A 26,611-nucleotide genomic window follows, 5' to 3' on the forward strand; every position below is an offset into this window, starting at 1 on the left:
GGACCATAAAGAGTGAGCATTAATCAAAATTACACGTTCAATTTTGTCAAAAAACATTTTTAATAATCAAGTTTTGTCAAAAAAGCATTATTTCCAGATAAAATCCTACGAATACCACTCCTAAAAACCTAAAAGATGAATTATTCATCATTCACAAAGAATAAGGATTAACGGAGGGGATTCAAACCTAATCGCAGAAATATTGAGTTGGCTCTTTTTAGCTTTTCTCGTTTGCTTGGAGCGGAGTCCAGTTGGTTAGTTGTGCGAAGAGCTGTAGCATATGCTAAGTACTTCATCACCATTCATTATGCAACATGTATTATCACCAAACCAAAGTAAGCAATATGAGCCGAGAAACACTTCCTTGGTTAAAAATTGAATAAACAAGATAACTAATCGAGATGATTCTGACCATTTCTGAAAATAGATAATGATCCCCACTAATTCAAGTTAGATCGAAAAATTTAATAATGTAACATCATTATTTTTAACAATTTATATATAAGACGAACAAATATACTCAAATTGTATATGCACATATGTACCCATTTTAAATTATACAGAACAAAAGATAAATATTCTGGTTAAAAATTGAATAAACAAGCTAGCTAATCGAGATAATTCAAACCATTTCTGAAAATAGATAATAATCCTCACTAATTCAAGTTAGATCTAAAAATTAAAACATGGAACTCAGAGTAGTAGATTTTTTTAAAAAATAACTAAAATTGCATATATTAACTTGCATATCTGACCTGTGATTTGCTACACTTTCATGGGCTTCTGCCGCGCCGTCTCCCGAGCTACTCATCATGAGACCAGAAACACTAAGCATAATGCGGAGGAGCCTTTTCAAGCAATCGTGATATTTCTTGTCGATTAAGAACAACAAGATCAAATATCAAAATGAGCAATAACATGAAAAATCAAGCAGAAGTTAAATGTCCGTACCTGAACAGAAATTCGGAAAACAAATTACAAGACAGAAATTCGGAAAACAAATTTGGAAACGGCAGATACCTAGTCGGAACCGAGGTCGTCGTCTTCGGTTCAGCTTCCACAGCACCTGTGGTCGCGGTGACCACAACTATCGTCGCCGATAAGGAGGAAGGGCTCGCCGCCAGCTTCAGTGTACTGGAAAAACTTTAGTCGGAGGCTGAGATTGAGCTCGAGTTGCGAATTGGGGATCAAAACATTTTTGTTCCTCAGCCGCCATACTCAGAGGAAACTAGAAAATCCAAGCAAAATTCGAGCTGTGGTTGGAGAAAAACGGGAATTTGGGAGAGAAAAATGCAGGGTGGAGGAGGGTTGGCTGACTCATTCACGGCGGTGCAAGGTGTCGGCGACGGTGGCTTGGAGAGGGGAAAAGGAAAGTGACGGATGGGGAGTTAGGGATTTTTTTTTGACGGATGAGGAGTTAGGGATTGAGTGAGGGAGACAGGGACTCTTTTCTCTTGCCGTCTAATGACCTGAAAAATACGAGCTCATAGACAACGGTTTACAAAACTGATGTCTATGAGCGTGTTTTTTTAATATATAAAAGACAACAGTAATAGACAACGGTTTTTATAAAACCGTTTTCTATAAGCGTATTTCTCTTATCAAAGACAACGGTTGTCTTTGATAATAGAAACACGCTCATAGACAACGGTTTTCAGTAGAACCGTTGTTAAATGATGAAAGACAACGGTTTTTTGTAAAACCGTTGTCTTTTTTGTGTTGTGTATTTAGATTTTTCTAGTAGTGCCTTCTCGTCGTTTCACAATCTTCAATTTGTAAAACAACAATTCTCAATTCAATATCTATTCAAGTTCTACGGTCGATAAGTAAGAAAGTTGATATTATACCGGCTCAAATCTTCCAAACTGATCAAAGCTGCAGTCTCGCAACTCCATGGACTTCGAATCAATCTAACAGAAGAAGTAACAAGATCAATATCGATAGTGAAACCTCATCAAACTCGGTATAATCAAATCAATAGAAATGATATCCCGAAACTCAAATTGACGGCATAACGGCTATATTCTGACAAACCAAAAACTCATACAGCATAATATCAATCCAAACATCTCATATCAATCATCATTCAAACATTCAAACTCAAATCCAACACATCTCAAAATCCATAATTTCAAAATATGCTTCCAAAAATCAAAACAATTCCGAACGACGCTCAAATTCAAAACCGACTGAGAATAAACGATCAGAACTCTGTCAAGAACAACATACTCGAAACTAAATCAATTCTAACAACATCCGAGAAACAAAAAGTATCAATTCTAACAACATCCGAGAAACAATTCCGAATGAAGCTCTCGCTGCAGTGATCGCTAAACTGCCTTCAGAAATAATTTCCAACGGATGAATCGAGCTCGGGGTGAAATCCCAAAGCTGGGAATCTCAAATGGCGTCTTCAATGGAGGAGAGGCGATGGAAGGGATGAAGATGAATTGTTCCAAAAGTAAAAATCCCTTATAAATATCTAACAAAACAAATATTTGCAATTTAGTCCCTGAAAATTCTAAAAATTTCAAAATAGTCCCTGATCAATAAAAAGTCTGACCTCGAATTTTGAAATCACTGATTATTTCAAATAAAGTCAATTAAGATAGAAACGGGGCATTACATTTGGTGTATCAGTAGGTCAAGGCAGAACACCAACGACCTGGAGGATTGCTTCACAGTTTATCCATTCCTGAGTGGAAATGGGATTTGATCATGATGGAATTCGTGACCTATTTACCAGTGAGCTCGAGGAATTGTGATGTTATCTGGGTTGTGGTGGACCTACTCACCAAGTCAGCACATTCCATTCCTTATAACCAGGACTACAGTTTTGACAGGATGGCACGGTTATACATCCAGGAGATTGTTTGATTGCATGGAGTGCCTGTGAGAATAGTCAACGATCGAGATCCCAGGTTTACTTCCAGGTTCTGGGGGATTCTTCAGCGCGCTATGGGTACTACTCTCAGTTTGAGTACAACTTATCACCCAGAGACTGACGGACAGTCAGAGCGCACGATTCGTACTCTTGAAGACATGTTGCGAGCATTTTTTTTGGATTTTTGGTCCAGTTTGGCAAGATTAGTTGCCATTTATTGAGTTTGCGTACAACAAAAGTTACCATCGCAGTATTGGGATGGCTCCGTTTGAGACGTTGTTCGAGCGACGGTGTGGTACTCCACTGTTCTGGGAGGAAGTGGGGGAGCGACAGGTTGAGGGACCAGAATTAGTCCAGCAGGCTGTGGATATAGTTGGACAGATCAAGAAGAGAATTAAGATTGCACAAGATTGAAAGGTTAGCTATGTGAATGTCAAGCGCAGACCTTTGCAGTTTGAAGTGGGTGAGAAAGTGTTCCTAAAAGTCTCCCCATTTCGCAAAATTTTGAGATTTGGTCTCAAGGGTAACCTATCTCCTAGGTTCATTGCTCCATTCAAGATTCTTGAAAGTGTTGGAGATTTGGCTTATAGGTTGGCTTTTCCGCCGTATTTTTCTAGTATCCACGACGTGTTCCATGTTTCACTGTTGTGACGGTATGTGGCAAATGAGTCTCATATCTTATAGCTGTCTGAGGTACAGTTGGACTCGGATTTGACATATGTGGAGAGAAATTTGCATATCATAGGTCATAAGGATAAGGTGTTACGTAGCAAAACCATTCCTCTTGTTCTAGTTCAGTGGCAGCGCCGAGGCACTGAGGAGGTCACTTGGGAACTTGAGAGTCGTATGCGTACAGATTATCCAGAGCTATTTTGAATTGTTGTATTTTCAGATTGTAACTTGTAAAATGAATCAGTTTGAATAAAAGATGTTTATTCAGTATTTTACTGCATTCAGTACTTAAGATTGTTCGAGGATGAAATATCTTAAGGGGGAGAATGTAGTAGCCCGGTTCCATTTTACAAGATTAAGTGATTTAAACATGTTAAGAAAATGAAATGATTTTAAAAGTGTCAAAACATGTTTAAAAATCCTTATTTGGTCAAAATAAGTGGAAAATCAGATCCGGAACGTCCAAAAATGGTAAGGTAGATCCCGGGGGTCCAAAAACAGTAAAGGAAAGGGTGTTCACTTCGGAGCCACCGTTGTGCAGATCGGAGCTGCCGGTACGAACGAAAGTTCCGATGCAGCAACAGAGCTTCCGATATGCTGTCTGAAGACGTGGCGATAAGAATTGTACACGTAGCCACATGCAACACAACGGAGCTTCGGTTGGCAGATTGGAGCTTCCAATCTTAACCAGTTGCAACGTGGATTCCATGCACAAATTAGAGTTTCCGATGGCACTATCGGAGCTTCCGATTGTGCTCTATAAATAGTTGCGGAAATGGCTCATTTTGAATGTCCAAAATCCTCTCCTTGGCCCATGTTAGTTCGTTTTACGAGATTTTGGGTACTCTTATTTTAAGAGTTGGAGTAGGTAGTAGTTTTTATTTAGCAGACAGTGTCCACAGTAGCAGCCAGGCGGCGGAGCTCTGGCGAGGCGTCTAGGGGTCGTAGCTAGGCTATGCCCAGGCTCTGGGCATGCGTCATCAGCGGGCTAACAACGGACGAAGGTATGGCTTTGGTTCCCTAAAGAAAATACGGAGTAGGCTATAGTTTAATTAAGGCTTTTAGAGCCTAGTAGGTGATGTTTGGCATGCTAGGTAATGCATGGGTTATTTATGTTGTAGTGATGCATGGTAGGCTTGGACCTAGAGGGGAAGCTTCTAGGATCTGCCTTAGTAAGGTACGGAAGTATTATTCGATATATCCAGATGAGTATGCATATATTATGTGTTTGCATGGATTATATGATTGCATGTTTTATATGCCTTTATATATACAGCATGTCACGACTGTATGTTGCATATATGAGCATATTGAGCTTTTACCTTAGAGGAATCCTGTAGTAGGGCGCTCACCCTACGAATTGTGGATGGTTGGATACTTAAGACTTGTGTCAGGTCACCTTTATGGTTGGACACATGTACTAGTATCAGGTCACCATTATCCACTGGGTATATGAGCAACCTCCTGAGGCGACGGCGCAGCGTGCTATATACCCTGGGCCCAATCTTTGAGCTTGTTTCTTGACCTGAGAGTCTTGGCACCCAGTTCATTTGCATACGTGCGCACATAACACCGTATACTCATACTCTCGTACTGAGCATGTTTGTAGTGACCCAACCCGGATCCACTATCTAATCAGAGTTATAATAAAGCGCATGCAATAATACTTAAAGCGTAAGGAGAGGATAACTTGAAATACAACAAATCCAATCGATAGAATACCACCGACGATAACATAAGTGTATAAATACCATTATACAACCAAATCAAAGGTTCAGGGTAAACAAATCCCTACCCTCTAAAACATCACACTCTCGGATCCTCAATTCTGTTGAGAGCCACCCAGACCGTCCAGCCTTAAACCTGCCCCGCCATAAGGTACACCACAATACCCAAACACAGGGGCGTGAGAGATTACACTCAATACATAAGCAATTATATAAGTACAAATATGCGCACACAGATGATTTAAAATACCATGTAAAACACTGCTCAAGGCGCCAGGAATATACAGTACCGGCTAGAGAGCGATTCCTTGAGTTACTCGTATATTCTATATTAGGGCTCAGCCAACCCCATCCTGAACCGAATCCAAAATAGGATACAAGTCCCATATGAAACCTGTCATACCTGACTCGAGTCCAACATGAGATCACTGTTTCCTATGGAGACTGTCAATGACTCACATATCTCGGGATGCAGTCATACATAAAATCGTGCATGTGCTAAGGCGGTAAAACATGCTAAAACATGATAAAACACATAGCACATACTTATGCAACATACATGCAAATATATCATGCCGACTATCTCGGTCAGTACTTACGTTCCTCTAACAATTGCATGCAATTCCTAGCACCACCGGTCTAGATCCCACGCCTACTAGTCCAGTCTACTGTTACTACAATGCAGTTACCCATGCATCAATAATTAAGCTCTAAAAGCCTTAACTAAACTATTCTATACTCCTAAATAATTTTAGGAAGCCAAATCTATACATGTGTCCGTCGTTAGCCCTTTGCTGTCACTTGCCTCAAAACTAGGCCACAGCTCCGCTACGATGCCTGGATCGCTATGCCACTTCTGGATTCCCCATAGGACGTCTAGATATCCCTAGATCTGAGTTAGAAGGCCTATGAATCGAGAGAGAAGAGAGAAAAGGTGCACTTGAAAGTGAAATCTCGGCCCCCTATATATAGCCACAGTTCGGAGCCTCTGAACTCGACTTCAGACCCTCCGAACTGGTTCGGATCCTCCGTTCCTGACTTTGGATCCCCCGAAGTCCCATCAGTGACATCACCAATGACGCATTATCTTTGGAGCCTCCGATCCGAGTTCGGATCCTCCGAACCCGTTCGGAGCCTCCTAACTTGGTTCGGAGCCTTCGAACCCTCCGAACTCTCGGAACCTTCCCGGCCATTTTCGAGTGTTCTGGACCCATTTTTGGACTCCTTAGACCCTTTTGGAAACCCCTTAATCATGTTTTACTAAATCTAAACATGATTACATGATTAATTACTCAGTAATCAATAATTCTGGATACGGGTCACTACATTCTCCCCCACTTAAGAAATTTCGTCCTCGAAATTTAAGTCTTTTGGAAAATATGAAAAGTCAACTAAATGTTCTTTATTACAACTGAACAAGTACAAACTTGATATAAAGAAGTACAAAATCTCAAAATAACTCGGTGTGCTCGCATCCGGCTCTCTAACTCCCAAGTAGCTTCCTTTGTACCTTTACGTTGTCACTATATCATCACCAATGGTATGTGCTTGTTACGAAGCACCTTGTCCTTCCTGTCAAGAATCCGTAGGGGTCTCTACACATACGAAAGATCCTGATCTAATTGCACCTCAGTCAGATGCAAAATATGCGACTCATCCGCCATGTACTATCTTAACAAGGACACGTGGAACACATCATGGATCCCTGAAAGATCTGGTGGTAATGCTAGACGATAAGCCACGTCCCCAACCTTCTCGAGAATCTCAAAAGGACCAATAAATCTCGATGACAACTTAACCTTGAGGCCAAATCTCATCACCTTTCGGAAAGGTGACACTCAAAGATACACGTGCTCTCCTACCTCAAAATATAACGGCCTCCGGTGAGTGTGAGCATAGCTAGCCTGTCGATCCTGGGCCGCCTTAATACTATGTCGGATCAACTCTACTGCATCTGTCATTTGGTGAATCATCTGGGGACCCTCAACCTGACGCTCGCCAACCTCTTCCCAAAACAGAAGGGTACTACAACGTCGTCCATAAAGAGCCTCAAATGGTGCCATGCCAATGCTGCAATGGTAACTATTGTTGTAAGCGAACTCCACCAATTGTAAATGATCATGCCACACTGGACCAAAATCCATCACCGCTACGCGAAGCATATCCTCTAAAGTGCGAATAGTACGCTCGGACTGTCCGTCTATATCTGGATGATAAGCCGTACTCAAGCTCAAAGTAGTACCAAGGGCTCGCTGGAAACTACCTCAGAATCTCGAGGTGAATCTCGGATCTCTATCGCTGACAATGCTCAATGGAATGCCATGTAATCGAACAATCTCTCGCACATACAATTGCGTCATCCTATCAAAGGTATAATCTCGGTTATAGGTAATAAAATGCGCTGACTTAGATAATCAATCCACGACAACCCAAATAGCATCATAATTCCTGGAAGACATAGGCAAGTGGGTGACAAAATTCATCGTCACATGCTCCCACTTTCACTCAGGAATCTTTAAGCTGTGAAGTAACCCTCCGGGTCGTCTAAACTCTGCCTTGACCTGCTGACACACAAGGCATCGGGATACAAACTGATAGACGTTGCGCTTCATCCCTTTCCACCAAAATCAAGTGCAAAGATCCTTATACATCTTCATGCTGCCTGGATGTACAGAAAATATACTGCGGTGAGCTTGCGATAAGATCTCATCCCTCAAAGTAAAATCGTCGGGTACCACTACTCGACCAAAAAGACACAACAGACTGTCTCCCTGTAGATGAAAACCAGAATTATTACCACTCTCAGCTAGACAGGCTAACTTCTGAGTCCTCAGATCAAAATTCTGAGCTTCTCGGATTCGTCGATACAATGCTGGCTCTGCAAGCACATGGGGTAATACTTATAATCCGTCTTTCTTCCTGACAAAAAACACCGGGGCTCCCCATGGCGAAACACTGGGTCGAATGTAGCCCTTATCAAGAAGATCTTTCAATTGCTTATGCAGTTCTTTCATTTGTGATGGTTCTAAATGGTAAGGAGCTCTGGAAATCAGTGCAGTCCCTAGCAGTAACTCAATGCCAAACTCAATCTCCCGTACTAGCGGCAAACCTAGAATTTCCTCCGGAAACACATTTGGAAAATCACGAACCACTAGTATCTCCCGGATATCTGGTTCCCCTAAGGATGCGTCAATGGTGTAAATAAGGTAACCTTCACCTCCAGACTCTAAAGCACGTCGGGCTTTCAGAGTAGAAACCACTGGCATTGGGGGTCGCGCTCCCTCACCATAGAAATACCAAGACTCGCCATCCTCCGGATGGAACTGAACAAATCTCTGATAGAAATCCACTATTGCTCGATAGGTAGTCAGGAGATCTATCCCAATGATGCAATCAAAATCCTCCATAGCGAGAATCATTAGGTTAGCACTAAGCTGATGCCCCTAGAAGTCCAAGACACAACCCACTACTAGACGCTTGGCTTGTAGTAGCCCGTAACCAAAATCAGTGATTAAGGAATTAATCATAATTACTTGGAAAGGGTTCAGAAGCTCCGAAGGTGAGTTCGGAAGCTCCGAACAGGATCGGAAGCTTCAAAGGAACGATCGGAAGCTCCAATCGATTACGTCAGGCATGACGTATGGCAGGATCGGAAGCTCCGATCAGGATCAGAAGTTCCGATCACCCCTATCCGAAGTCAACCAGTGAGATTTTGACACATGGCAGATAAGCGAGATCGGAAGATCCGATGTTGGGATCGGACGTTCCGATCGTGATCGGATGTTCCGATCGAGGAACGGAGGTTCCGATCGTCGTCTATAAATAAGGGGTGCCGAGCTCACATTTGAGTGCACCAATTACTCTCTTCTCTCTCAATTCCTTAGCCTTCTAACTCAGATCTAGGGAATTCTAGGCGTCCCATGGGGAATCCGGAAGTGGCATAGAGATCCAAGCGTCGTAGCGGAGCTTTGGCCTAGTTTTGAGGCACTCGACAGCAAAGGGCTAACGATGGACGAAGGTATAGCTTTTTCTTCCTATAAATATTTAGGAGTATGCAGTAGCTTAGTTAAGGCTTTTAGAGCACTTTAATGATAGTAGTATCATTTGGCAGTGTAGAGAAGACTATAGGCGTGGACCTAGAGTTGGTAGAGCTTGCACTGATTTTGAGGTACGAAAGTACTGTTCGAGATATCCTGACTGAGTATGCATGTATTATGTGACTGCATGGTTTATATGTCATTGATTTATGCTGCATTGATTTGCATACTGAGCTATCTCCTTCGAGATGTCTGTTAGTAGGGTTTTTCCCTATCCTGTTAGTGGTTGGACTTCCATCGATTTGGGTCCGGCATATCCACTAGTATTATGGTATGGGAGTCACCTCCTGAAGCGATGGCACAGCGTGCTACATACCAGGGCCCGGTCTGTCTCTGTTATCTGATCCTTGACCTCGAGTTTATAGGGAGTTCACTTTGCATGCATGTATACTCATACTCTCGTACTGAGCATTTTATGCTCACGTCTCGTACTCTGTGTTTTTGGACACCCTATTCCATGGGGAAGGTTTGCGATTGGATGAGGCGGGTGGATCCAAGAGGGGCTAGGCAGTGGTTGGTCAGCTGGAGCTTCGCCTAGGTTTTATTTCTGTTGTCATTGGATTGATACAGCTATTCAATTTGGTTGTATTATATTTGGATATTTACAGATTCCTTGCCTTGGATTGTAATTTTAGTAACGTTTCCGCAGTTTATTCTGATATCTGTTTATTAAGTTAATTGCATGCCTAAGTTCTGTTTAGTAGGTGATCCGGGTAAGGGTCACTACATGGCTAAAACCTCGCTACCCATAGGAGTAGAAATCACTATCAACAAGTCTAAGGGAATAAATGGCAACTTATACTTCTTAGAAAAACGTGCTGAGATGAAAAAATGCGATGCACCAGTATCAATCAAAACATACGCAAGAAAACCACACAAACTACAGGTACCTGCGACCATCCGATCACTGTCAGCCTCTGCCTGCTCCTGGTTCAGTGCAAAAACCTGCCCCTGAGCACGTGGTCGCAAAGAAGAATGACCCCGGGAAGGAGTCTGAGTAGGTTGTCGCTGAGACTTTTGCGGCTGCTGGTGCTGCTGAGAATACTGCTGCTGATAAGGTGGATGCTGATACTGAGGTGGCTGAACAGATGCCTGAGAACCTCCAGAACCACCCGCAGATCCAATCAGACAATTCCTCTTCATGTGACCCTCCTGTCCAAACTGAAAACATGCATTGGTCGATCGACCACACTGTCCTAAAGGATGCCTGCGTCTGCACTGACTACATTGGTTCTGTAGCACATAAAATCCAATATATTAAATCGCATGCATTAAATTAAATAAATATTATGATTATTATTTTTAAGCTTAATCGATTTAAAATTCTTTATCTTAATTATTTTTTAATGAAATATTAATTATTTATTTAAATGTTTTTATTGTACTAACTATTTAATTAATATTTTTAATTGCTTAAGTTTAATTGCCAAAATGATTTTTACTGTACAACTTATTTGTTTTAAATATTTTAAAGGTTTAAGTTTGCTTAATTAAATGATTTTAATTATTTAGTTTATTCGTTTAAATTATCCTAACTTTCCCACTCATTTATTTAAAATGATTCAAGTTTATTGGATAGTTATTTAAATGATTTTAATTGTTAAGCTTATTTATTTAAATATTTTTGGATGATCCAACTTATTTGTTTTAAATAACTTAAGTTAGCGGTTAGTTATTTTAAATCATTTTAAATTTCTAGCTTATTTATTTAAATTCTTTCAATTGTCCAAGTCGTTTTAAAGATTTTTATTCCGTTTGTGTATTTTATTTAAATGACTTTTAAACAATCGTTTAGTTTATTTAAATTATTTCAATTGCTCAGTTTATTATTTAAATGACTTTTAAACAATCGTTTAGTTTATTTAAATTATTTTAATTTCTAAGTTAGTGTTTTAATTCCCTCAAACGTTTATTTGTTTTTGTGATGCCTAAATTCTATAAATTAAATTTCATGCCTAAATTAGTTTTAATGTTTAAATTACAAAATTTATAGTAATTTAAAATGATTTAAATCTCCTTAGAATTTATCGGTTTGCTATTAAAATTTTAATTGCTTAAATTGCTTGAATTGGTGATTTCCAGCTTCGGCGCGTGGCAAAGGCAATCACGGCGGGAAAATCTTTTATTTTAAATTTAGGTGACCTAAATTCCTTGAGAGGTAAGTAAAATAAAATAAAAATCTTTATTTTAGATTTTTCCATTCAAGAAATCGCGTAAGCGCATTTTCGCGCGCAATTCTTTAAATTTCCCAAATTAGCCTTTTTGGACTCGGACAAGTGAAATTACATTCTTGGCATTTAAAATTTAGGGTTCTAAACTTAGATATTTAAATTATAGGGAATTCTTCAAGCTAAAATTTTAAATTCAAAACTAGCACCTTTTTGTGGTCAAAAAGATACATTTGACTTGTCCTACTCTCACACACTCACACCTACACATACATACACATAATATATAACATACAAACTTATACCCTATCATTTTTAATCACTCAAGCCGCCTCTCTCTCATATCCTTTCCCCCTTCTCACGCCTCACTCCATTTCCTCCAAGAAAACCATCGACCCTTCACTCCTCCTTCTTAGTCACCTTCGGCCGCCCCTTCCCAGCCTTGTGCCGCTGCCGTGCTGCCTTGGAGGTCACCTTAGGAGGTGTTTCCAGCATCTGAACGTGAGCTATCAGCTGTTCCTTCTCCATTTCTTTTGGTTGCAATTTTGAGGCAAGAAATTCCTTTCTACTTTTAAAACCAAGGCATAGGTTATACACTTCTTGAATTTTTCTTGTAATTTCGATTTTTTGGCAGATTTTTAGTGTAAAATGTGTGTGTGATTTCGGTTTTGGCAAGGGGTGAGGCATGGGGTGAACCTTTTTGTATAATGCATTTCCTAGCTTGCATATTGGAGTTTTGGGGTGATTTCTTGCTTCTAAGTGTAAAGTTTCATGTCTTGAACGAAAATTCAGTAGTTCCCTGTTGTGTTCGGCCCATGTGAATATGTATTTGATTGATTTTAAGTTGTACATGGTGTTAGCCAAGTTATTTGGTGGCTTTGCATTGAAATGATATAAATTGCTTTGAGTTTGTGGCGTTTAAATTGAAAATTTGGAGAAATGGATGAGAGGAGTGGAGGGGCTGCCCATGGGATGTTCATGGGTCTTAAACATGTGTTTTGAATGAGGTTTGTATTCATAATAGGGGCTGGTCCAATAGGATTTTGGTTGAGGTGTTGGATTAAAGAGTTTGAGGGCGCCGGGTAATCGTATTGGATGAAACAAATGTAATGAGATAGCATCGGGCAAGAGACTAGTTCTAGGGCTTTATATTGACATATTGGGATGCTGATGAGTCGCATGGATGGGTTGTTGAAGGGTTAGAGCATGAGGAGTAAGTTTGAGTGGCCTTAGCTTCAAAGGTGGCAAAACAGAATTTTTACCATTGCGTCAAGTCTTGGGAAATGATTCTGGTGGGTTCGGTTTTATAGGCCTGTACAGGGGCTACCTCTGATATTCTTAAATTATAGGATGTAAGGATCGTGTCGGTGTAAATTGGGCCTATTTCGGGTAAAAATCAATTGGGTTATGTACGTTTTAAGTTAGAGTGACGTGAGCAGATTTTTCCCTTGTTTACGTGCTGTCCGGGTGTCTAAGTTTTTGAGTTGGTTTGGACCATTATAAAAATGTAAATACTGGTTCTTAGAGTATTTTAAGGTGTGTTTGATGTGCCGGTTTGAACGGAAAACCTTTTGGCTTTAAATAGGATGTGTTTTGGATTTTTTGGGTTAACCGCTCGAGTTAGGCCCTATGAGCGTAAACTTAAGAAAATGGGAGTAAAGCTTTAAGCCTAGGGTGCTTTCCTACACTCCAATCATCCATAAAATTTATGTTATGCTATCTTTTGAGTTTATTTCGTTTACATTATTCAACGTCATTTATTCGCGTGTATGACTTCAAAATTTATTTAATATTCTAGTCCCGAAGTCTAGTATCAAAAGAAATGTTTGTAAAGTATTAAATGTTGAAATGAGAAATTGTTGAATGAAAGAAAAAGTTAAAGAAGGAGGTGAGTTGGTTGTGACTTGTACGTGCAATGTTGGATCGGGGGATGCCCTGATTCACTTGCCAAATTACGTGTAGTACGAGGTCGAGAGACATCTCGGTTTCCCTACCAATCTCGATTTCCCTACCAATTAAAGGGCAATGAGGGGTCCGGAGAAATCTTGACTTCCTTGCCGGCATTGTATACTACAGCCATCGATCGATCAAAATCATAGTCACAGTCGAGGATCCAAATTCAATAGTAAAAGTAAAGGATAAATGTTTCATGAATGTGTTTTCCATCGCATGTTGCCATTGTTATTACTTCGGGCATGTCTTGACTTTATTCCTTTCGCGCGAGATTCATTAGTCTATTGAGCACTATTTTTAGTATTATGCATTATTTTGAACCCTTGCTGTATTATTTAAATCTTGCTGGGATTTTAGGCTCACTACTATGCTTGGTGCAGGTGAGCATTTGGATGAGACTACGGGGTAGGATTTCCAGGGCCCATAGGTGTTCGGAGGCACACCCTGACCGTTGCAGCTCTTTTCTTTCCGCATTTATGTTTATGAAATAATTATACTGTGTTGATTGTTGTTTCCCCTTTTCATAGCAGGATGTGATATTCCCTGCAATTTATTGTTGGCATGTAAACATTAAATACTTTGTTCCTTCGGTTGGCATAGACTTAGATACTGTTTTGCATGCTTGTGTTTGTTGTTCACCTCGGGTTGAGGTTTATTTAAACTGCTGTTTGAGGCAGGTGGTTTTATTATTCAAACAAATAGGTCATGCCAAAATTATTAAAAGTTTCCGCAATTTCTTTATTTATTTAGACATTAGTAGTTAGAGTCGTTTCAGTTGGTATCAGAGCACGGTCATTGGGCTTGGGATGTGCCTACCTCCAAACGCTGGGACTCGGGAGATCTCGCCTCAAAGTTTGTAAGTTTTTAAAGAATTTTATATGTTAGTTATACCTGAATTGATACTTTAAATGTTTTGATGTCATCATTTTTTAAAAATATTTTCAAAACTAGAAGTTTAATTTGTTTATGTGCGTAGTTTAGTGTTTATTTTTCGTTTAAAATTTTTGTTTTAGTAGTTTATAGTGTACCATTCAAATGTTTATTTTTATAGCATGCGGTTTCAAGTTAAACGGAGTTGGTATACTAATATTCCTTCCACTTTTGGATAGTACGTGGATGTTGTTTGAGTTATTAGGTGATGTTAACAATATTTGGTGAGATTGTAGGAATTTGTCGGAAATATTAAACTTGCATATTAGGAGGTATTATTTGATCTGTCCTTGTCGTAATTTATTCTCTTAGGGATGGGATTTAGTCGGATTAAACTAAGTGAATAGTTTGATTAGAAATTGATAGATATATTAAGTTTATGAATCGAACTCGTGTGAAGACTTGAGATACGTAATTTGTTTTATATTATTATGGATAATTTGAGTTTTTCTTTTGTTATTTGGGCAAATATGATTTCGAGGATTAGTGAGTCGGTTACAATGAGTCTTTTCATTTTTTGAACTATTATTCCTATCATTATTTTCTAATTCTTCAATCGTGCTTGTATCTATTGCAACATATACTTTTGAGTATTCAAAATTTCTTTGCTTATCCTTGGTTCATTTATGAATTCGTATGGCATTAATCAGCGTTGAATTCTGCCACTTTGGCATTGGTCGAACTTCTTAATAAAATCTTGTTAATGTTCTACACTTTTTGTAAATTTTATTCGGTACTAGAGTCACATGTTGATGTGAGTAAGATCCACTGTCTTTATTTTTGGTAATCTACTCATGTTGTTTTCACTTATCTAGATTTTTATTTTTAGCTCGTTTTTTTTTAATGCTTGATTATTTTATTTCACATTAAGCAGCATTACTTGTATGTCTGTTTCCTTTCATGATTCATCATGATGAGGATTTGGGTGGATCATAATTTTAATTATTATTTCAAATTCTTATGTAGAGAATTGGCTCGTAGCCGCTTAGTAAGCGTTTAGACTGTTGGAATTTAGCATTTATACTAGATAAAATCCTATGTTATTGTTGTGATCCTAGGAGTGGCGACTATCAATTATATCTAGTTCTAGCGAGTAGACTGCTAGGTAGTAAATTAATTGAATGGGTTGTTTCAAATTTTAAACAGGATCGTAAAGAGTAAATAGATGATTTTGGTGAGTTGAATGGGTGAACAGTTGCGAGATAGGAAATTGAGTTGTCCCTAGAATACTTTCAAGTACTTTACATTTGCATTCTAAGACTTTGTGATTGTCTACCGGTAAGATTAATGCACCAACTATGGGAATAGAATGCTGAATAGAACATTCAGGTAGTCTTTTTTGGATAAGTTGTAGATTTTTTTATTGGGAAAATACTAAGGTACTGGAGGATCAATTAGAAAGCCTTTTTGATCAGGTTACAAACTCTTCGAGGTGTCCAATTGTATACTAAGCTCTTGAATTATGAATTCAGGTTGACATATAATAATTTGGGAATTTTTGGATTTTCAGAATTGATGTCAAGTTGAACTAGGGATTGGAGATATGTCTCTAGGCGATACGTGAGAATTATTTGGTACTTAGAGGCGACCTAGTTCCATAATCGATTAATATATAGCTCATAGTATACTTTGACTTGAAGTGTAATTATGGATTTCTTAGTCGTTGCGTCTGAGATAGAAAAGATGGATAAATCTGTTGGAAAATTTTAATCAAGAGTTAAACTTTTGGAAAAATCAAAGATGCTAGAGATGAACGTATAAATTGGTGAGTGGATAATTGAGATCTGTTTAGTCACCTATTTGGATTCTATATGGTATCGGTTATTACCTTGGGGCTGAACAACATTGCATTTTATGATTATATTTTCTTATCAAGGATTGTGTTAGATTTTTTTTTATTCTAGAAATGGTTCGGATCTATCTCATATCTTAAAGTCTAATGATAAGTGCAATTTTTACACTTATATTTTATATGAATTAGCTTGGCTTTTGTTGTGTTTTGAGCGATATTATGCATTTCTCTTGTTGTTTGTGTTGTTTGCAGGAATTTGAGTGTTATTCATTTTAGTTGGTCAAAAGAAGTGAAAAAGAGTTGAAAAACAAAGAAATAAAAGCGTTCAGATTAGCGCTCCAGCGCTACACGGAGTCTTCCGAAGGGTGAAAAGTCGAGGAAAAAGCGGTCCAGCGCTACATATACAGCGCTCCAGCGCTGTTGGAAGAAAATGACGGGCACTCCAGCGCTGATGATTAGCACTCCAGCGCTACGCAATCGTAAAATTTGGAAAGTTTTTGATCGAGTTTAAGAAAGGATTTTAAGGCTTATCTAGAGAAGACGAGGGTTTTTAGGGAGTTTTTAGAGGAGAAGACGGCTATTGAGAATTTTTGAAGTGCACAAGAGCTCGAGATTCCGGTACAAAGACTGAAGACGGCGGTATCCGGCGACGGAGAAGCTTCATTCTAATTCGTTCTAGTTTCTCTTTGAACTCTATTTTTCTTAGTTTATGGATTGTTGGAAAAACATTTATTTGATTTTGAATTGCGTTATGAACTAATTTCTTAGTCTAGAGGTAGACGGATCTTGACTGGAAATCATGATTGAGATATGTTGATTTATATATTTAAATTTCTTCGCACAGTTTATTTGTGTTTTCCTGATCTTAATTCTTTTAATTTACTGGCCAAAGATTGAATGATATTTTATTTAGAATCTATCACTCGAGAGAGGAGATTTTGAATACGACATAGGAAAATACATCTATGGTGTTTATACTGTTCGAGAGGCATATAACTCCATAGAAGTCATTAGAAGAATTCAATGCTTTTTACCGGATTTAATAATTGAACTTTGATAGAGATATTGAGTTTTTTTATTGAATACGAATTTCTGCTTGACACTCGACAGAGGTAGTAGAAAATAATAGGGATTCTTGACTAATAAACTAGAAGAATTAATAATTGAACAATCATTAGAAATAAATTGTGGTGGACAGTCAAGTGAATTCGAACCTCTAGCATTCATCGCTTATTGAATTTTACTCTCGTGAACTCGTGGTTATTTAGTTTTGTTCTTGCAAATTTTAGTTTTATAAAAATCAAACCATTTTCGTAGCTCTACATAGGATTATGATTTTATTAGTTGCAAATATTTGATATAATATCATTTATTCATTCTCCGTGGGATCGACTTGGACTTAATTCTTATATTATAACTTGACATCGTGCGCTTGCGAGCGAAAAACACGCAACAAGTTTTTGGCGCCGTTGCCGGGGAATTGAATTTTATTTGATTTATATTAAATTGTGCTAATTAGTCTTAATTTTGATTTAGAGCATTTTATTTTATTTTGTTGGTTCTAATTTTAAATCTTTCCTCTCTATGAAGTTTATGCAAAAAAGCCAAAGTTACGACTCACTGCTCTTTGATCCGGAAATTGAGAAAACTGCTAAAGCTTTGAGAAAAGCTAGAAGAGAAGAGTTGCAACAAATGGCTGAAGAAAGAGAAAGAGAAAGAGTTTTCAATAATGCCCAGGTGCCGATCAGAGATCACTTTCAAACGGTGATCAATACTCATTATTCTGGGATAGCTAGGCAGAATATCACAGCAAATAATTTTGAGTTGAAGCCAGCTCTGATTAATATGGTGCAGCAAAATCAGTTCAGGGGTGCAGCTACTGAAGATCCAAATTTGCACCTGCGTAGTTTTCTGGAGATTGCTGACACAGTAAAGATTCATGGTGTTACTGAGGACACCATCAAACTACGATTGTTCTCGTTCTCTCTTAGGGACAATGCTCGTAGTTGGTTGCAATCACTACCTCTTGGAAGTATCACTACATGGGAGGATATGACTTCCAAATTTCTGGCTAAGTATTTCCCACCTGCTAAGTAGGCTCAGTTAAAAATAGAGATCACTACATTCAAACAGCAAGATTTTGAGCATTTGTATGAAGCCTGGGTGCGGTACAAGGAGTTGCTTAGGAAGTGTCCAAACTATAATTTTCCAGATTGGGATCAGATCGAATTATTCTACAATGGTTTGAATGGGCCAACTCGTATTTCTGTGGATGCTGCAGCTGGAGGTTCAATATTTTCTAAATTTCCTGAACAGGCTTATGAGATGCTTGAGCAAATGACTGTTTACAGTTATCAGTGGCCGAGTGAGAGATCTGCAATAAGGAAGCCTGCTGGAATTCATGAGGTTGATGCATTCACTGCTTTGACTGCTCAGATGGCTACTATTTCTACACAGTTGGCTGCACTGACAAAAGGGAATCAAAGTTCTACTGAGACAGCATCACTGGCGACCGCCGTAAATTCTGCTGATGGATTTGAGAGTATGGAGCAAGCCCAATATGTGAACAATAGGAATTACAACAATTATTGAGGTAATCCTGTACCCAATCAGTATCATCCTAGTTTGCGTAATCATGAGAATTTTTCATATGCAAATAATAAGAATGTGTTCAATCCTCCACCGGGGTTCAATACTCAGAATGGTGAGGGTAAGGCATCGTTGGAAGATTTGGTGCATAATTTTAATTCAGAGTCTTCCACAAGATTTAAGAGGAATGAGAATAAGCTGGATAGTATGGAGACGCACTTGACCAATGTGAGCGCTTCTATAAAAAATCTTAAAACACAAATTGGTCAATTGGTGAATGCATTGAATAATCAGCAGAGAGGTGTGTTTCCTAGCAATACCGAGGTTAATCCTAGAGAACAATGCAAGGCTGTTATTCTTAGAAGTGGCAAGGAACTTGGAACAGATAAGCCGAAGGCAGTGGATGATGAGGAAGTTGAAGAGATTGTGGTGGAGTCCAAAAATTCTGATAGAAAAAATTCCAGCAAGTCTGCAGTTGTGCCTGAGAAACCGCATGTGCAAAAATCTATTATGCCATATCCTCAGCGGTTCAAGAAGAAAGCGTTGGATGAAAAATTTTCTAAGTTTCTTGACATCTTCAAGAAAATTCATATAAATATTTCATTCGCTGATGCTTTGGAGCAGATGCCGCATTATGCTAAATTCATGAAGGATGTGATGGCGAGGAAGAGAAAGCTTGAAGAGTTCGAAACAGTGAAGTTGACAGAGGAGTGCAGCGCCATCCTGCAAAAGAAATTGCCACAGAAATTGAAAGATCCAGGGAGTTTCACTATTCCTTGTATTATTGGTGGTACGACTATTAATAGGGCATTATGTGATTTAGGTGCAAGTATTAATTTAATGCCTTTATCTATTTTCAGGTCTTTGGAGCTTGGCGAGGTGAAACCAACCACGATTACTCTGCAGTTGGCTGATCGTTCTTTGGCATATCCTCGAGGAGTTGTGGAAGATGTCTTGGTAAAAGTAGATAAGTTTATTTTTCCGGCTGACTTTGTAGTGCTTGACATGGAAGAAGATCAAGATGTCCCTCTAATTTTGGAGGGACCATTCTTGGCGACTAGCAGAGCGTTAATTAATGTGCAGGAGGGTGAACTAACTCTACGAGTTGGTGGTGAAGCTGTCACTTTCAATATCTATAAAACCATGAAATACCAAGATGAGGTACATTCTTGTAATCGCATTGATTTATCAAATTCTTATGAGAATAATTTTTGTGCAGGATTGGAATTGGAGGACGCATTGGCTAGGTGCTTGATTAATTCCATAAATCAAGTGGATGATGATGATTGGGAACTTAGAGAGCAATTTTTTGCTCTTGAAAGTTTGCCAAAGGAAAAAGATGGCCACGACAAAATTAAAGCATTGTCTTAGGAAGTCGAAAAAGAGGTACCAGTTTCTACTCCTGAATTGAAAGAACTGGCTGGTCATTTATGTTATGCATTTTTGGGAGAAAATTCGACTAACCCGGTAATTATTTCATCTTCTCTTACTCATGATGAAAAGGATAAATTATTAAGAGTCTTGAGAAAATTTAAATCTGCTTTGGGTTGGTCTATTTCTGATATCAAGGGAATTAGTCCCAATATTTGAATGCATAAGATTTTAATGGAGGAGTCGTATAGTCCTTATGTTGATCATCAAAGGAGGTTAAATCCTGCGATGAAAGAAGTAGTAAAAGCTGAGGTGTTGAAATTATTGAATGCTGGTATTATTTATGCTATATCTGACAGTTCTTGGGTGTCTCCAGTACAGGTTGTGCCGAAAAAAAGAGGTATGACTGTGGTAAAAAATGAGAAAAACGAGTTGATTTCGACTCGTACTGTTACTGGTTGGAGAGTTTGCATTGATTATAGAAGGTTTAATAAGGCTACTAGAAAAGATCATTTTCCTCTTCCTTTTATTGATCAGATGCTTGACAGGTTGGCAGGTTATAAACATTACTGTTTTTTAGATGGCTATTCTGGCTACAATCAAATTGCAATAGCGCCAGAGGATCAAGAGAAAAAAACTTTCACATGTCCCTATGGTACTTATGCTTTTAGGAGAATGTCATTTGGTTTGTGTAATGCACCGGCTACTTTTCAGCGGTGCATGATGGCAATTTTTTCTGACATGGTGGAAGAAGTGATGAAAATTTTTATGGATGATTTTTCTGTGTTTGGGTCTTCTTTTGATCATTGTTTGCACTATCTGTCCCTTGTTTTGCAGCGTTGCCAAGAGAAAAATCTAGTGCTTAACTGGGAAAAATGTCACTTCATGATGCAAAAAGGCATCGTACTTGGGCATAAAGTGTCATCTAATGGGCTTGAGGTAGATCGAGCAAAAGTGGTTGCATTTGAAAAGCTTCACCGCCAAATAATGTGAAATCCATTAGAAGTTTCTTGGGACACGCTGGGTTCTATCGTCGCTTTAATAGAGATTTTTCTAAAATTACTAAGCCTTTATGTAATTTATTAGAAAAAGATACATCTTTTATTTTTGATGATGCGTGTTTGCAGGCATTCACAAAGATCAAGGAGGCATTAATTTCTGCGCCTATTATGATTGTGCCTGACTGAAAAGAGCCGTTTGAAGTGATGTGTGATGCCAGCGATTATGCTGTGGGAGCAGTTTTGGGACAAAGAAGAGATAAAATGTTTCGGGCAATTTACTATGCCAGACGCACTCTTGACGGAGCCCAACAAAATTACACTACTACTGAAAAAGAGATGTTGGTTGTGGTGTTTTCTTTTGAAAAATTCATGTCCTATCTCATTGGCTCAAAAGTAATTTTTTACACTGACCATGCAGCTATTTGTTATCTCTTTGCCAAGAAGGATGCCAAGCCGAGATTGATTCGATGGATACTCTTACTACAAGAGTTTGACTTTGAAATTAGATACAAGAAAGGGAGTGAGAATTTAGTAGCGGATCATCTGTCTCGCTTGGAGTTGGAAGGAACAGTTGAACATGGCCTCATCAAGGAGCAATTTCCTGATGAACATCTTTTTGAGGTAACTTCTAAACTTCCTTGGTTTGCTGATTTTGCTAATTTTCTTTCTTGTGGTGTTTTGCCTCCAGATCTTAATCATCACCAAAGGAAGAAATTTTTCCATGATGTCAAATTCTATCTGTGGGATGATCCGTTTGTGTACAAGAAGTGTTCGGACCAAGTGATAAGAAGATGTGTAGAGGAAGCTGAAGCAAAAGAAATTTTGGAACAATGTCATTTTGCACCGTATGGTGGTCACTTTGGAGCCACACGGACAGCCGCCAAGGTACTTCAGTCTGGTTTTTACTGGCCAAATTTATTCAAAGACAGTTATACTTTGGTAAAATCATGTGATAGATGTCAAAGGATGGGAAATTGTTACGCCTTAAACGCATACAAATCTCGTGTTATGAGATTAATGTTTTTAATGCATTAACAAGTCTCATAATATTATGTTTTGATGATTACAAAACTCGGTTAATTGTTACTAACCATTTAAAGTGAGATTTTGCAGATTAGAATTTATTGACAAATAAATTGTTGAAAGTTATTTTGAAGCTATACATGTATTTATAAAGTCTTTTATTGCTCATTGAATGGATGGAACATTGTTAAGAGATATGAAAAAAAAAAAGAGAAGAAGAAGCCAAAGTATGAAGCAGCAACTTCCGAAAATTACTGGGAATTTTCTAGGCATTTAAATCCGATCTCCACCGATCATAATCGTGATGAAGAAGTTTTACATGTGTTGTCCAAATTTGAGAGCAATCCAACGGTTAGATATGGAGTTATGATTTTTACACAAAAATTGTGCAGTACCTATTTCTGCAGAACTAGTAGTGAAGAATGAAGAATCAAATTCTAAAAATTACTGGACGTGCTTGAGACGTCCAAATCAAATTTCCACCGATCAAAATCAATATCAGGATGTTTTCAAACTTATATCAAAATTTCATATCAATCAAACGGCTATATATGAAGTTATGATTTTTCTACAAAGATTGCACAGTACTTATTTCTGCAGAACATGAAGCAAATTATGAAGATTCAACTTCAGAAATTAACTGGGATTGTTTGAGACATCCAAATCACATCTCCACCAATCAGATTCAAATTCAGGATGTTTTACAACCTCTGTCCAAATTTCAGATCAATCCAATGGATGGATATGGAGATATGAATTTTTCAAATTTGTTGCACAGAACAAGTTCGAAAACTTGATGAAGTGACTTCCGAAAATTACTGGAAATGTTTGACTAGTTAGAATCAAATCGCCACCGTGCAGATTGAAGATCCAGATGTTTTAAAGCTTCAGTTCAAATTTCAGATCAATCCAACGGTTATATTGGAAGATATGAGTTTTCCACAAAATCCGCTCAGTGCTGGAAAAAAGAAGGCAGCGGCGCCGAACACCTTTTGTCACTTCTTGACTTCTTACCATACGCTCCAAGCACTCAAATCAGATTCAAAACTTTGCCAACTATAAATAGAGGCCATCCAAGTTCATTTGGAGACATCCCAACTCATCTCTTCTCTCCTTTGCAAACAATTTCTCACTATCAAAGTGTTTGTGTGATATATTTGAGAGTGTTTGTAAAAATAGTTTGTGAGTTGGTTGTGCTATTATTGTAAACACTTGAGTGTGAAGCCAAGTGTGTTGTGCTATCGTTGTAAGCACTTGAGTGTGAAGCCAAGTGTTGTGTTGAGGCTATCCTTGGAGCCCTTAAGGCCAAGAGTGTTGAGTTATATCGGCGCGGTGATCGTGTCAAGTTGTAAGGTTATCCTTGGAGCCATCAAGGCCAAGACATTCGAAGTGCTAGTGGATCCTTGGTTAATCGACTTAACCAAGAAGGGGAGACGTAGACGATTTATCGTCGAACTTCCATAAACATCTCTTATCCCTTTTACTGCTTTATTTACATTACGCATTTATTTACCGCACTTATTATTTGATTTCTTAAGTCTTCCGCTTGCGTACTTGCATAATCGCTTTAAATTGCTAAAGTTTCCAATAGAACCTAAATTCCCCCCCCCCCCCCCCATTAGGTTCTAACAAGTGGTATCAGAGCCATTTGAAAATACTTTTCAAATCCTTTTTATGGCAAACCTAGCGAGTGATTATGCTCAAGGGCAATCTACTAATCGTCCTCCTCTTTTTAATGGCATAAAATACGGGTATTGGAAAAATCGTATGTCCCTATATATCCAATCCGTAGACTATGACCTATGAAAAGTGACGGTGAAAGGTCCCTATACACCTATGAAAATAGTTGATGGGGTTGAAATTCCTAAGGGAATGGATGACTTTTCAAAAGAGGACATGAAATTAATTTCGCAAAATGCTAAGGCTATGAATATCTTGCATTGTTCCTTAGATATGAACGAGTACAACCGGATATCGATGTGCTCATCCGCTAAAGAGATATGGGACAAGCTAGAGATATGTCACGAAGGCACCAACCAAGTGAAAGAGACAAAGATCGACTTACTCCAACTCAAATACGAAACATTTGAGATGGAATCCAATGAAGATGTTGACACCATGTTCCGAAGGCTTACTCAAATCATCAATGAGTTAGCACAAATTGGGAGAACAATATCCTACCAAGCAAGTTTGGAGGAGAGCTCTTCGTGCCCTACCAAAAGAATGGGATGCAAAGAGAACCGCCATCATCGAATCCAACAAAGGGGACACTGCCGCCTATGATCTTGATCAACTACATGGGACCCTAAAAACCCATGAGTTAGAAATGTCCACGAGAAAAGAATCAAAGAAAGAAGATGTCAAGCACAAAGGGATATCTTTGACTATACAAGTCGAAGAAGATGACGATGATGACATGGCTCTCCTCGCAAGAAAATTCAAGAAATTCATGCGAGGAAACAAATTCAAGAAAGACAAGAAACCTGAGAGAGAAGTGACCTGCTACAACTGTCAACAACAAGGTCACTACGCCAATGAATGCCCACTCAAGAAGAAAGTGGACAAAGGAAAGAAGAAAGCCCTACTAGCTACCTGGAGTGATAGCGACGACGACGACGAGGAAGCAAACCTCTGCTTCATGGCTAAGAGTGATGACATCGTCTCTGACGACGATGACGCGGTACCTCCTTACGATGAACTCTTACATGCTTATAAAGATATGTTTGATATGGTTAAGGTTCTTAGAAAAGAGAATAGAAATCTTAAAAAGGAATTAGAAACTAAGGAGCATGATAATCTTAGACTTAAGGATGACCTAGATCACTTAGAAAAATCATTCGATAAATTCAATGTGAGTAGCAATAAATTGAACAACCTACTTAGCATGCAGAAATGTAGCTTTGATAAGGGAGGAATAGGCTATGGTAAGAAGTCTATAGACTTATCTAGTCTAATAGCTAAGGCTAAGATGAGATCACCCCCTACTTGTTCTTATTGTTGCAAATCTGGTCATGTTAGACATAAATGCAGATCATTGAAATATCAATATGTTCAAAAGAGCTATATGAAATGGAGGCCTAAGAGTACTTAACAACTCATTAGTCGGCATTATGAGATCACAATCTAAGGGAGTTCAATATAGACTGGCTTAAAAATGCCTTGACTTGCGGCTGGTCTCCCTATTGAACGTTGCTCTGTCCAAGGAAATAGGTTTTTAAAGTGGCCATATGCCCTACCTACTACTAGGAGCACTCTTAGAAAGTGGCGATGATGTTTCTATGAGAGACTGAACTCTTAGAAGTCTATTTTGCATATCTCTTTTCTAACATTGTGGACCCAAAAGAACTAAAGGGTACCAAAACAATTCTTTTCAGGGAACTAGGAAAAATGTTCTCCCTAGCATATGGTATCTAGACAGTGGATGTTCTAGACATATGACGGGGAACAAGGATCTACTCCAATCAGTCAAACCTAAGGAGAAGGGAACAGTCAACTTTGGAGACAACAGCAAAGGAGTCATTGAAGGCATCGGCTCAATAGGTATATCTAATTCTTGCTTGATTGATGATGTACTCCTAGTGAAAGGGCTTAAGCATAATCTACTAAGCATAAGTCAATTGTGCGATAGAGGTTATGAAGTCAAATTCACTCCCCAACACTGCACTATATCACTCACGACTGACAAATCCATAAATTCAAAGGGTATAGAAGTGAAAATGTTTACAATGTTTCTTTAAACAATTTATCTTTATCAAATATTAAAAGCCTTGTATCCTTGAATGTTGATGACAACATTCTTTGGCATAGACGACTAGGTCATGTTGGTCCTAGTACCATAGAAAAACTTTTTAAACTTGATTTAGTTGTTGGTATGCCAAAACTCAATTTAAAATTAGATTCTATTTGTGATGCGTGTCAACTTGGCAAACATACAAGGGAATATTTTAAAAGCAAAAATTTTATATCTACTTCTATGCCCCTTAAACTTCTTCACCTAGATCTATGTGGTCCATCGAGGAACTCTAGCCTAGGAGGAAAGCTTTATGCATTTGTCATTGTGGATGATTTTTCACGTTAGACGTGGACATTGTTTTTAGCCCACAAAAATGATGCCTTTGATTATTTTAAAACTTTTGTCAAACGAGTTGAGAATGAGAAAAATCTTTCAATAAAGCAGATCCGTAGTGACCACGGAACTGAATTTCAAAATGAGAGTTTTTCAAACTTTTGTGAAGAGAAAGGCATCGGTCATAATTTTTCTTGTCCTAGGACTCCTCAACAAAACGGGGTCGTTGAGAGGAAAAATAGGACACTTGTGGAGATTGCGAGGACCATGATATGTGAGCATTCTCTACCAAAATATTTTTGGGCTGAAGCAATGAACACTGCCTGTTACATTATCAA

At 38.5% G+C, this 26,611-nt stretch overlaps 1 non-coding gene across 1 annotated transcript; it reads right to left on the reverse strand.

Moving 5' to 3' along the window:
• Positions 1–18,324: 18,324 nt before the first annotated feature.
• On the reverse strand, positions 18,325–18,430 carry LOC140894021 (small nucleolar RNA R71). The gene has a single exon (XR_012153576.1). It is a non-coding gene; the product is annotated as a small nucleolar RNA R71 (small nucleolar RNA).
• Between the last annotated feature and the right edge of the window lie 8,181 nt (positions 18,431–26,611).

The sequence above is a fragment of the Henckelia pumila genome, chromosome 3 (genome assembly GCF_033568475.1).
Source record: "Henckelia pumila isolate YLH828 chromosome 3, ASM3356847v2, whole genome shotgun sequence".
Classification (NCBI taxonomy): Eukaryota; Viridiplantae; Streptophyta; class Magnoliopsida; order Lamiales; family Gesneriaceae; genus Henckelia; species Henckelia pumila.